The sequence below is a fragment of the Barbus barbus genome (assembly GCF_936440315.1).
Source record: "Barbus barbus genome assembly, chromosome: 1".
In the NCBI taxonomy this organism is placed as follows: domain Eukaryota; kingdom Metazoa; phylum Chordata; class Actinopteri; order Cypriniformes; family Cyprinidae; genus Barbus; species Barbus barbus.
In genome coordinates this window covers 39,300,019-39,313,056 of record NC_136729.1, presented here as the reverse complement: position 1 = coordinate 39,313,056, position 13,038 = coordinate 39,300,019, and the positions used below count along the sequence as shown (strand labels likewise).

At 37.7% G+C, this 13,038-nt stretch overlaps 1 pseudogene across 1 annotated transcript in view; it reads right to left on the bottom strand.

Annotated features, from left to right (window-relative positions):
- LOC306870327 (malonate--CoA ligase ACSF3, mitochondrial-like) overlaps positions 1 to 8,901 on the bottom strand; it is a 45,998-nt pseudogene extending 37,097 nt beyond the window's left edge. The window contains exons 1-2 of the transcript in view: positions 8,227 to 8,901; positions 3,850 to 4,005 (exon numbers count right to left, since the gene is read on the bottom strand). The product of the transcript in view is annotated as a malonate--CoA ligase ACSF3, mitochondrial-like (transcript). The remainder of the gene's footprint in view (positions 1 to 3,849; positions 4,006 to 8,226) is intronic.
- Positions 8,902 to 13,038: the final 4,137 nt, after the last annotated feature.

Genomic DNA, 13,038 nt, shown 5'->3' with positions numbered 1-13,038 from the left:
CTGACTGCAGGCTGTCTAATGTATTCATACCACAATAAATTCATCTACACGCATGTTTTGCTCCCACCAGAACCGAGATGAGCGCTCATCACTCAAACAACTCCAAGTCAAAGTAATGGTGGCTCAAATATCGATTTTTCTACTTCATTAAAAATTACTGAACCGCATGTTGTAAATAATAAAACCCTTGTGGTGAAGAAAGCGTTTGATCCCTCAAAGAAGGTGTTTGTTTTTTAACATGTGCGTTCAAGTTCATATCTGTGGAAAACAGAGAATGTAACTTTCTTGTTGTCCCAAATGTCTTTTTTCTCTGTTGTGTCCTCTCCAGACCTTTCTTGTCAATCAGATCCTTGACTCCCATTAAATTCTCCTGGACCTTAAAGCCCTTCCGCTTGCTCGCTCGCTGCCGTAAGCCCCCTCCCTTTACAAAAAGCGGATCATTCCTCAATGTCATGCCATCCATTGATCTGCTTCTAAAGCCTTTATCGAGAGTTGGCGTGGCCAGATACAAAGCTACACTGGGCAATCCATCACGCAAACTCCGCGCTCGCTGTGACAGTCCGGGCTGTCTTTTACGCACACACATACACACAGAGGTTTGAGCCAGAGCTTGTCAGTTCCTGAGTCCTGGTATTGACGCCTGCAGAGCTGGCATGCAGCAACACGGCTACAATTAGCGCATCCCTCTGACAAGTACCCGATAAGGGTGATCAGCAGCCTCCTCCACCCTGCTACACACAACTTCATTGTGCAGGTCTCATGAGTTCCTCCCCAGGGGAGCCGGGCTGACGCCCCCACTCACTGACGCTTGCAGCACGACTTCTGCAATGCTGCCCTAAGAAAGTTCCACTGTGAGTGCATAATGGAACAAATAAAATGGTTTTGTGGAATAATCTTTGTGGAATTATTTACAACTTAATGTCTAGATATTGCATCTGTGGCATGCTGTTGATCACCACAGACACTTTTGACTCAATCCGCAGTTTTCAAAAACAAATGGAAAACACATTTATCGTAATGTACAGTAATTGAAGCCTACCAGGCAAGAAAGATGAATGGTTTAAAATATTGTGAAGTTTGTTATTAAGGTAAAGAACACTTTTCAAAATTTGTTTGGCATTCTTTTCAGGTGGGATTGCTTTACTTGGTCAATGAACTTTGGTCATGTATTGGAGGCCTTATGTGATAGCAAAATTGCCAATGCTGAAATTTGTTATCTGATAAGAAAATGAGCACATAAACTACCATGGAAACACAAAGTCATGTGACTTTGTGCAATGGGGCAGCACAACTAGACTAACCAGTAGACCAATCTCATTGCACAGCATCTGAAATGTTGTTTTGGTCATTCTGAAATGCTTGAGTCAAAGTCTGTCGTCAAAGTGGTTTGGTATAATTACCTCCCAGAACTATCTTTCACGACTGCATTTCCAAACAGCAGGCATCTGTCTAACGAAAGCAAGTTAACATGACCACATGCTTCGTATGCTTGCTTTGAGGCACAAATAATTGATTATATATGAAATTCACACCACAGTGGCTTCTTCTATTGCCGCAAATTACCTTTTTCTTATTGATATTTGGCACCAGTTTATCAGGAAGTGACGAATTTTTCGTCTTCGTATCGCAGATGGAAACAGTGCTTTATTTGCAAATGTTTTATGCAATATTCCAGGTTGCTCCAAAGTTAAATTCGCAACTTTGGATGGAAACATAGCAAATTCATGACACTCTGGCATTGCGCATCTTTATATTATATTACATACTACCGAATGGACTTTTCTGACTAAAAGGTAAGAATGAAACAATCTTTTCTTCAGTGCAAAAGTGTTTGTTTACAACGGACATAACTGAGGCACCTAAATCTGGTTTAAGAAAACAGTCCCGTGCAGGGCCCTAGTCCAAAGCACATGAATAGGAGGCACATGATTGGCTGTCTGATGCTAAGCATCTAGCCCTAACATTTTGACACCACATTGTTTCACACTGTAGGGTTTTATAACACTTTTAAATGATAAATGCACAATGTAGCTTTACCTGGGGTTTAGAACAATGATAACCCAGGGTTAAGTGAAGGGTTAACTATTTTCTGGGTTAACTATTTCAGGTGTTAACAGTCCTCAAGTGTACTGTATTACTATAAACTATTATAGTGCATTTCTGTGTCCAAAGTGTCCAAAGGGATGAGTGCATATCGAAGGTATGTTACAAATGTGACACATATACAGTGCCCTCCAAAAGTATTGGGACAGTGAGGCCAATTCCTTTATTTTTAGACTGTAAACATTTGGGCTTGACATCAAAAGATGAATATGAGATGAGAGATTAACATTTCAGCTTTTATTTACAGGTATTTTCATCTGGATCTGATACACAACTTAGAAGATAGCACCTTTTGTTTGAATCCTCATCTACTTTGTACTTTGTGATCAACAAACAAATAAAAATTAGGGCTGCACCATAAATCGCATGCGATTGTCATGCACATCTTGTCAGTAAAGCCGGTTCTGTGATCTCCATCACGTGCTTTCAGATGGAGCAATATCGCGTTCATAATCGCACTGTAGCTTGTCAGTGTAAGTGTTTTTATTAATGCCATTAATGTTTTTGTTATATAGCCTACAGCGTATAGCACTAGTCAACTAAATGAATATAACATGGCAAAGACTGAATTTATTTTTAGTCCAGTGCTTGTATATAAGATTAGTATTGACCAAGTTCAGAGGATGTCATAGGTGGATCAACTTACATTGTTGTGTATTTTCAGTATTTTTAATATGAAAAAAAAAAGTGTATATTGATTCAATGGATTTATTGCATTTTGGGGGAAAAAAGATGATTTTTATAATAAATCTTTGAAAATCAAAATCTGGATTTGAATTTTTAATGTTATTATAACCTAACTATGCTATATTTGAAACAGAAAATAGTGGTTTTCATCTTGCCACTTTCTTGGTAAAGAAAGCACATTTTTACTCAAATTAATCAAAATGAATTTATAGCATTTTGGAACCAAACTCTTCATTTATTTACACTTGCTATCATTACTGGGTTTCTTAGTAATAATTTTTGGTCATGACAGTTACCATATAACTGTAAAAACTGTAATATTTCAGACTGTACTACAGTAATAAGATGCTATGCATGCAGCAGCTACAAAAGTATTTGTATATATAAAATGTACAAATAAAAGTATGAGCATCATTGCATTAGATAACCAAATATCAAACCAAATGGCATCTGTAACAAATTATGTATGACCTTTCTCAGAACTAACTTATCTAACACTTTTCTGAGCGACGCTTAGCCAACCAGTCAATTTTTAATAGACATATGAAGTTCAGTCAGTTCACACAGGTGTTCTAACAGAACAGATGTAGTTCATCACATTAAATGTTCCGCTAATGTTTGACAACTAGTGTCACGATACTTATTGTCTTTATTTTGAACGGTCTATCTATGGTGTATAATTTAAAAGTTTGGTCACACGTTATATTAAGTGGCATTAACTACTATGTACTAACATTAAATACCTACAAGTCTACGGATACACTGCGTAACTGCATGTTGTTCTGAATAATTCCCACATTTACTGCTAAAGAGTTTGAGTTATGGTTATGTTAAAGAGTAAGGGCAGGGTTAGGTTTTGGATTATACAGTTGATTGGTTCGGTTACAGTTGAAGGTAAAGTTAACAGTGTAACTACAAATGTTAATTCAATGCACTTTTATTTCTCATTCAATGATATTCAGTCACTTTAAATGTGACTTAATTCAACAGTTTTAGGATCTATATGTTATATGAAGGAACTGTGATGTGATAATGATGTGGCTAGTGGAAGAACTGTACCTTCTGAGCAGTGAACTCTGGCAGCATGATGCAGGTAGCACCCATCCAGAGTGGGCACATCAGTTTTTTTACGATGCCATGCAGATGGTGAAGGGGCAGCGTGTGCAGGATGACATAATCTTTATTCCAAGCCCACTCTGAGACCAAACCCCGAATCTACAAGACAAGAATAAGAGATTTTGACCTACAGGTACTTGTGAGTGTTTTCATGGTCCACATGTTTGAAGCATGGAACAGTCACACTGGGTACACAGAAACAGGCCAAAGCCATTGTGCTCAAAACCTTTAAATCAGCAATGTGAATTAATATTAACCGTTTGAGTTAAAATGGACTGAGTGATGCAACTCCTCAGTTCTCATTGTGCTGTAGCATGAACATGATTATTTACCACGTGCAGCTGGGCTGGTGCATGCACGCACAATCACGCAGTCCTGAATTAGGTCGTAACGTGTACACTCAAACCCAATGCCCTATTGCTTTGGGTATTATTCATCAGGTTACCTACATTTGAGTCATGACCTATAATCAAACTTTGATTAAAATTCACCTGTCTATTACATTTATATTTATTTACAGGATGAATTTCATTTCTTATTTTGTTTTGCATGATTGTGGTACATCAAAAGAGAATCTGACATGAAATGCATATTTGCCTAAACAAAGTCCCTAATAATGATGATGTTTCCTTATTACTTAATGAAAATACTGCACAGAACTAAAGAGCAATTTATCTTAGCTGCCATTCCATATTTTGGTCATGTATTATGTATATTTTGCAAGTACACCATCACTTTGATCAATCACTGATTGATCACACACACAAAAAAACAAAACAACTATTGATTACTTTTCTTTCCAAATTGCTCAGATATCTATGGACAGTACGGTCTTCATTTAATATAAAAATAAACCATTATTTTCATTCATTATTAATACAATTATTATAAAAAAAAAAAAAAAAAAAAAAAAAGACATTTCAATTGGTAAATATACTTCACACAGTAATTCCTCATATGCACACAAACAAAACAATGAAGTTCACCACAGCGGACCTTTTTCACATTTCCGGGTTTCTCAGCGGCGGAAGTCGTCATAGTTGGGTTAACTTCGAGAGCAGTGAATTTTTGGCATTTGTTCAAATAGCAAAAGAAAAACTCCACAATAGTGTTTTCACAACTTTCAAAAAAAAAAAGGAAAACAATGGAGTAGGGATGGCTCGATACCATAATTTTGGCTTCGGTACGATACCAGAATGTAATACCTCGGTATCGATACTAAATCGATACCATAGGTGACAAATAACCAGCCTCAAAAGATAAGTGAATTTAGAACAGTTTTATTAAATATAATAATAATAATAATAATAAAAACAGATTCATATCTTAATAAATTTGTATCAAACTAACAAAAAACCTACAGGGAACATAGGTTACATTTTGATGTTGGAGAAAAAAAAAAAAAAGGCTAACTGAAGTAATAAGATGAAAATATATTCAAATCTTCTTATCTTTTCAGTGCAAACAAAATGTCTGACCTACTGGGAACATAGGTTACATTTGGACTGAGTTTGAAGAAAAAAAATACAACTGAAGTTGCGCAATTAAGGCAATAAATATTGCTTTATTGTAAATTGTTATTCTAACAGTCAAAGTAATATTCAAAATCACATTATTATTTCTCTCTCTCAGATTGTTTTCAGATTTCAGACTCGACCAAAGAAAAAGCATGAAATAACTCACTCTCTCGGCTGCTTCTTATTAGCGGTCGACAGCGCGGCAGAAATATTCCCTTCATATCATTGATACTAAAATGAATATAGCAAAATTATTGCACAATTCAAATCCAATTAATATTCGATTGTATGAAATGCAAGTGTATATATTACGTGACCAAAACTTCACTGGTTCTAGCGTGTCTCACATGCACGTTTGATCTTACTGTATCACATCTGTATGCGCGTTGATCAGTTGTAAATAAAAGTTCAAATTAAATCTGAATTTATGAATGATGCACTCACCTGAAAAGATCAGGATGAGCAAGCGACAAGTGCTTAAAAAGGTTTGATGTGTTGTCTCTGTGGAAACGCATGATTTATAGCAATGCTTGCATACAGGTGCAGTAAGGTAAGTTCGTTCACCTTTGTCATCTGTTTTGTATCCAAAGTAATGCCATATTTCACTTCTACTGTTCTCTTTGTTTATTAATTTCGGGTGCGTTGATAGTTTCATCTGTTTGATCCATCGCGTTGTTCTGTTGTCACATTTTACCGGTTGCGCAGCAATTTGGGAAGCACTGCCACCTACAGGTGCATTTCGCAACTGCAGCGTATGAAATACCGAATTGAGCAAAATTATGATATCGTACCGTTTGAAATATAATATATACCGGTATTTTTCCAGTACCGGTATACCGCGCATCCCTACAATGGAGAGACTGATAATGGCAGTCAGAAGAGAGAATGATGAGTTTTGAGGACATACGATGCTGATGACCGTTGAAAAGCCTTATCAATGTCTTGTGAAAAGGGTCCATGTAAATGTTAAGGAAAACCTCATACTCTATGACAGGGAAGACCTAATTATTATCTAAATTCTTAATTTAATTAGCTAAAACGTATGGATTTTGAAAAATACATTTATTAATTATATACATTTACAGCCTAGAATTTAACTGCTGGTTTTGTCTGGCCAGAGGAGAACGGAACACTATTTCGATACTGTTTCCCTGTTTAATACTGTAAAGCTGCTTTGACACAATCTGCATTGTAAAAAGAGCTATATAAATAATGGTTACTTGACTTGACTTGACATTTGTATATAATAAAATTAAAAACAAAACTATTAAAATTTAGTTTAAAGAGTTTAGACTACTCACCACTGTGTCTAACAGTGGGGAGTAGTGAGAATGATAAACAGTTGACCAGTGGCAGCTCTGTCCAGTCTTTGTGGAACACAGGCACTTGAGCTTGTCCGAAGAGGCACCCCCTTAATTGAGAGTGATCTAATTTTCCACCCTATTGGAAACGCAGGTCATTTTTGCTGGAAAAAAACCCCACTGCCTTGAGTGGCCCATGAAATTAAACAATCAGAATGATTATTCAGAGAGGCGAAGCGGAACTAAAGTAAAAGAACGCAATGACATCAGGGAAGGGAGGGGGTTCTCATTCCACATGCTACAGCTCTCATCAAACCTAATTCAGCTTCTACTATTCATCTTACACTAAAAGAGCTGTCGGCTAAATAATACCAATGTAACAATTCTTCCAATATCGGAGAAGGTGAAACTCCTGATCTTCTCATTTGATTATATTGTGTCATGAATGTATTCAATGTTGTGCAGCATGATTTGGTTTAGACGATATTATTGGAAAAATTCAAAAGGCCATTATAGGCTCTGCATTATACTAATGTTAACACACATTAATCCTTAAGATTAAACTTTTATTATCATTTACTCAGCATCATGTTGTTCCAAACCTGTATGACTTTCTTTCTTCTGCGGAAGACAAAAGAAGATATTGTGAATAATGTTGATAAGAAAAATATTGGCGTCGGCCAATAATGGGTTTGTAATTTGGGTGGGTGGTGATGGCGCAGTGGATAAGACACATGCCTTTGGTGTGAGAGACCCGGGTTCGAATCCACTGTGAGACACCAATGTGTCCCTGAGCAAGACACTTAACCCCTAGTTGCTCCAGAGGCGTGCGACCTCTGACATATATAGCAATTGTAAGTCGCTTTGGATAAAAGCGTCAGCTAAATGAATAAATGTAAATGTAATGTAAATGTAATTTTTTTATTGTAGGTATGCTGTGAAGCAGGATGTATAAAACACCCTTCACACTGGATAAATAAATAAATAAATAATAATGAATGAACGAGTTAATGAATGAATGAATGAATGAATGGACGAGTTAATGAATAATTATGTTACACTGAATGTTTACAGAAGTTTACCCTATTAAAAAAAAAAAAAATAGAGCTACATCAGGCATGTAAAAGTAGAGCTTTTTTGGCCTTAATATAGCTTTTTTATTGATGTTCTGTTCCCTAGACATAGCTATGAGATTATTATTATTATTTATTATTATATTATTATTATTAAATAATTTTTTTTTGCGAGTGAAAATTGTTAGCTAATTTTATTTTCAAACAGCTTCAAATGTGGCTCATCTAATCTGATTTTACATTTAAAAATACTTTAATAACCAACTTTTTAAAATCTTTGCTCTTCTGCGAAAACAGAAGCATCCATGAAAAAAAAACAATTCACAGGACATGGTCAACATCGCTATTTAAGGTTGAAACAATTTTCATGTGTCTTATTTGTGAGAATACATGAATAAATGTATATAAACAAAATAAATACTCATTTACCATGGCCTGCAGGCTGCTGCGAGTGTGAAGCACTCCTTTTGGTCTGCCTGTGGTGCCGCTGGTGTAGATGAGCATGGCTGAGATGTCCTCCTCAGGCAGCATCTGTGTTTCCTCAGACTGTAGAGTATCTAGGCTAGACGTGGTGGGAAGCTGTAGGCAGGGCAGCCCTAGTTTCTGGGCCAAAGGCTCAAGGGTATCCATGAAAGGTTGTCCGGCTACCAGCAGCTCGCTCTGGGAGTCTGAGATGACATATTCCAGCTCACTTGGAGGATGCTTCCTGTAGAGGGGCACAGCTATGCCGCCACGCATCCAGGCCGCCCACTGCGCCACAGTGTAGGATGCGTCATTGGCACACAGGAATGAAATATGCTTCCCCTGCAGGTCTCCTGATTGACAGGTGAGTGCTTTAGTAATGAGCCTCGCCATGCTTTTGCTGTTTTTGTAGAGGGAGTGGTAGGTGTGGCTCCCGCTGTGATCCGTAATGGCCACATTGTCTCCATATGCAGAAGCTCTGGAGAAAACAGGAGCAACTCACTCTACAGCTTGAGAGATTTTTAAGTTGAATGTTCTCTGCTCGACATTTCCCAGCGGCCACTTCAGGGCTCTTCTGCCTCCCCTACAGTGAGACCAACTTGAAGAGCAGCTCCAGATGGAGACAGTGAGTAAGGACAGCATAGCGTAGGATTGCACAGGAGCTGCCCACAATCATTGTCATCTGTCTAAACTTGGGAATACAAAATGAAACATTAATATTGATATACAGTGAAATGAAAACAAGGATTAAAAATACTCAGTTTTTCAGTAAGACAATTAAAATGCATTACTTACGACACAAGTCTCAACATTAAAGATTTTTACTTGTCCTGTCAGCATTTTTGCTGGACCTTTCATAAATAGCTACTTTTTTATTTACCTATTTGTGTCAGTAAAATTAAATACATAAACATTGCATTTTTTTTAATTATTAAACTTAGTTTTCTTCATTAAAGTGTCTATAAATAGGTATATTAAAGGCTGTATTCTTTTTCTGAAACATTACTGAATTTATTTATTTTTGTTTTATCCTATTCTAATTTACGCTTCCAAACTAATAAAGTAATTCTGCAAATTTTCAAAAATCCCTTTTTCAGTTTTTCATTGGAAATGCAGAAATCCAGGAAGTTGTGGCAAAACACAAATCTGTCAGTGCTCAAACATTTTTAACATGTTCATGTTATGTTTGGATAAAATAAGTTTGTATGAGTTTCCTTATACTTAGGTGGTCAAATCTTTAAATTTCAGCACAAAACGTGTGTGTGTGTGTGTATACACACACACACAAATATATGCATGTACTTATTAACAGAATGCAGAGATTCAGCCACTAATGGGGGTCTCGGAGATCCCAAGCCTCTTTTCATAAGACAAAAACAAATTTCTTGTAATTCATTGAGACTGATGAAAATGTATTTTCCAAGCCTCTTTTGACAGTACAAAATATTTATTTGAGAATTTCCTGTGATTCTTTAAAAACTGAATTTAAGATATTGTTTTCTTTTCCCCTTGTCACATTACTGGTCAGAGGAACATATTACATAATTTTAGGGGGGAAATGTTATTACACTAATAAATATAAAATATTATTTTTATTACATTTTCCTTTATTATTCATTCATTCGTTCATTCAGTAATTTTGAGGATTCGTTCCACACTGAGGAACCCAACCTGAGACACAAACATAATAAAAGTCAATCTTAAAACAACAGTTCAATTCAAGTAGTCTCCATACAACATGTTATCCCACATTTCTTACACTTCTGAAGACTCCCTGTTGTGGACAACTCGAAAGGTTAGACTTTATATCGTTTTCTGAGCTCGCTATGCATAAAATAACTATAAGACCGTCCTCAAACATGCATGCAGAATAATACTTTCTTACCGAAAGTCATTCTGGATGCGGTGCGTTTAAATTCATCCGTGTGGAAATCGAAGCAAAGCGGAACCTTTATTTACCACGCTCTTGACTCGGACCTTCTTCTTGTGTGTTTATCAAAGATATTTTGGATGTATTTTGGAAGCCACAGCAATATCTTCTGATTTTATTTGTAGTATTTAACGTATGTTCGATTATAAATAAGGGAAAAATACATTAACCAAAACATTATCTTGGTTTTCAAAATAGACAAGAAGTATAGAGTATCTTGTTTTAGTGATATGGATGTCATTAATTAAAAATGTTGGCCTTAGCTTGCATGTAACATTTAGATATATTTGAAATGATAACAACACAAGCATTAACAAAACAAAATTAAAAAATATATATTTTTTGTGAAAAAACACTTACACATATACATATATAAAACTAGTATGAAAATAGGATGAGGCAGACAGACAGATGGACTGAAGTTGGTGAGTACTGACATCTAAGCGTATATTTTGCCATCACACTGTTCTCACCCAAGCTTCATCATGCCAACTGGTTTTGGCATCAGCTCACAGCACGGGCACATTTAGCCACCAGCTGGCAGTCGCGGGCCTCAAATAAGAATTGTTCAGACATGGCACTCATTCAAAAAGTTCTCACTTCCCTAAACCCCTCCGTGGTAAATAGGGATGGCATGTTCCTGCAAACTGAAAGCTTTGTCTGAGAATCTCCCCTCCAGTTTGAGAAGTAGTATCGTCAACGAAGGATCCATTCACCACCACAGAAAGCGCTGGAAGCGAGAACACTCTTCTTAAGGCTTTAAATGCCTTCAACGGATCATCGATTATTGGCGCTTTGTATTGCACGTGATGTAGGTGTTTCGATAGACGTCCTTCTTCTTTCATGAGGAATTCAATGATTTTCTTTTTAACGGAACCAGGCTTGGATCCCAGCATGCTCTTGGTATGAATTTTGAAATTCCAGCTGCTCTTCAAACATATCCACTCATCAACAATTCAATTGGTTTGGAAAGAAGACCGAAGGGATGACCGGCGAGCAGAAGGCAACCCGGTGAGCTTATATTTGACGCATAGCTGCAATGGCAGTCCGCCAGCTAGGTATCGTCTCAATAACCATGTTAGCAGGTAACACGTCCGGCAGTGGGCGCCAGCTCCCCATTTGGTTGGCCCAGGATTCGCTGAAAACTGTGGGAGAAGAGAGATGCCCCCACTGTTTTTTTTGAAAGATTCGGAGAGTGAGTGGGGACCAGAAATCAAGGGGTGTTCCAAAAACATGTGTCAGGTTGGCACCAGATGAGAATGCCTTGGCAAGCGCCTCACTCTCCCCCTCTTGCCCCTCTTAGAACACATGGCACGTTGACGGCGGCATCTGGCTGCGTTGACTCTCAGCAGCTGCGCTTTGTCTATGCCAGTTGGGATGCTTGGCACTGCCACTTCATCAACTACCTGTGGCTTCTCCTGGGCGCGGAGCGGGCGATGAATTATTTGGTGCTGCAGCTGCAAACTTGACTTCTTTCCAAGAGATACAGTTGTGTAAACACATGCTAGACTCATGGCACACAAACAAATGCTTTGCATACTTGGACAATTTGTATACAGAAGGACAAGTCTGCATCTGGGCTTGCTTTATTCAATGCTGGGCATCTGGTCTCTGGAGGAAGTTCACAACATTATCACATGGAAATCATTGTACTCTATTATAAAAGAAACTACAGGAAACCGTTTTTGGCAATTCTTTGTCAACATGGCATGAAAGAGTGAGAAGAAACTATTTTCTATTACTTAAAAAGCTTCAAGGAATTTGTTGACAACGATGTATGAAAGAAAGTCCCACCTTTACTGGATTATTCCATATGAGTTCCCCAAGGTTCTCTGCTGGGCCTTGTTATGTTCCATGTTTAACATTTGTAACATTGTTGTATTGAGTATGAAATACAGAATTCACTGTGTCAAGCTTCCCTAATGCTGCTCTCCATCTGTGTCAAAATGTGTGGTTTACACTGGACTGATACTTAAAACATGTACCATGAGGTCTTCCCATGTCTGTTTTGCTAGGATTTTCCCCATGACTGTGGTTCAGCACATATCAGCGCTTTAAAGCAGCTACAAGCTTTCCTCATTTGGAAAGCATCATTTGTTATCTCCAGGGGTAACTGTCATGTTCTTTAAATTTTGTAAAAGTTGCAAAACCTCCAGAGGATCTAAGACATCGCAGCCTTTTAATAAAACAACGAACTCTGTTCTATTTAAGAGGGACAGGGAGGGTGTACTTACATCAGAATGGAGCAGCTAAGGCAACATCAAGCAGCATTTTTGACAAAAACATGTCAGGCTTTGTTTTTAAGTGAAGTAGACATCAGTTATGTTCTCAGCCCTGACATCCACAGAGCCACGTGACCTAGATTGGATTAAATTTTCTTTACAGGTTTTGTTTTTAGGTCTTTTTCAATGGAGACAGATTATATCTGTCAAGATTCAAAGACAGCAGTTCTCTTTTTTGTTCAGCTTCTGGTGACCCACTGGGAGTTTAGCTCCATCTGTGCCATCCTGACCCAGTTTAGCCCACGGCCACGTCCAACTGTTCCATGTCCCGAACATATGTGCAGTTGCAGGCGGATAAGCGATCCTCACCACGCGGGACAGGGAAAAGCACACTGCAGATATGACACTGGACCTGACTCTAATCTACCCTCTTCCCAGAGCATATGTCAGTAACAGGGTTGGCCTTCAGGACTCATAGACTGGAGTTATTCTGCTTTGAAAACAGTGAAAATGTGCTGGCATGGTTTGACAATTTGGTTCTTGGGGTGTAACTATGAGCATTGATGGTAATTTGTCCAACTGCTATTGTGTTATATACATAACACAATAAATCAGCAGCAATATGAA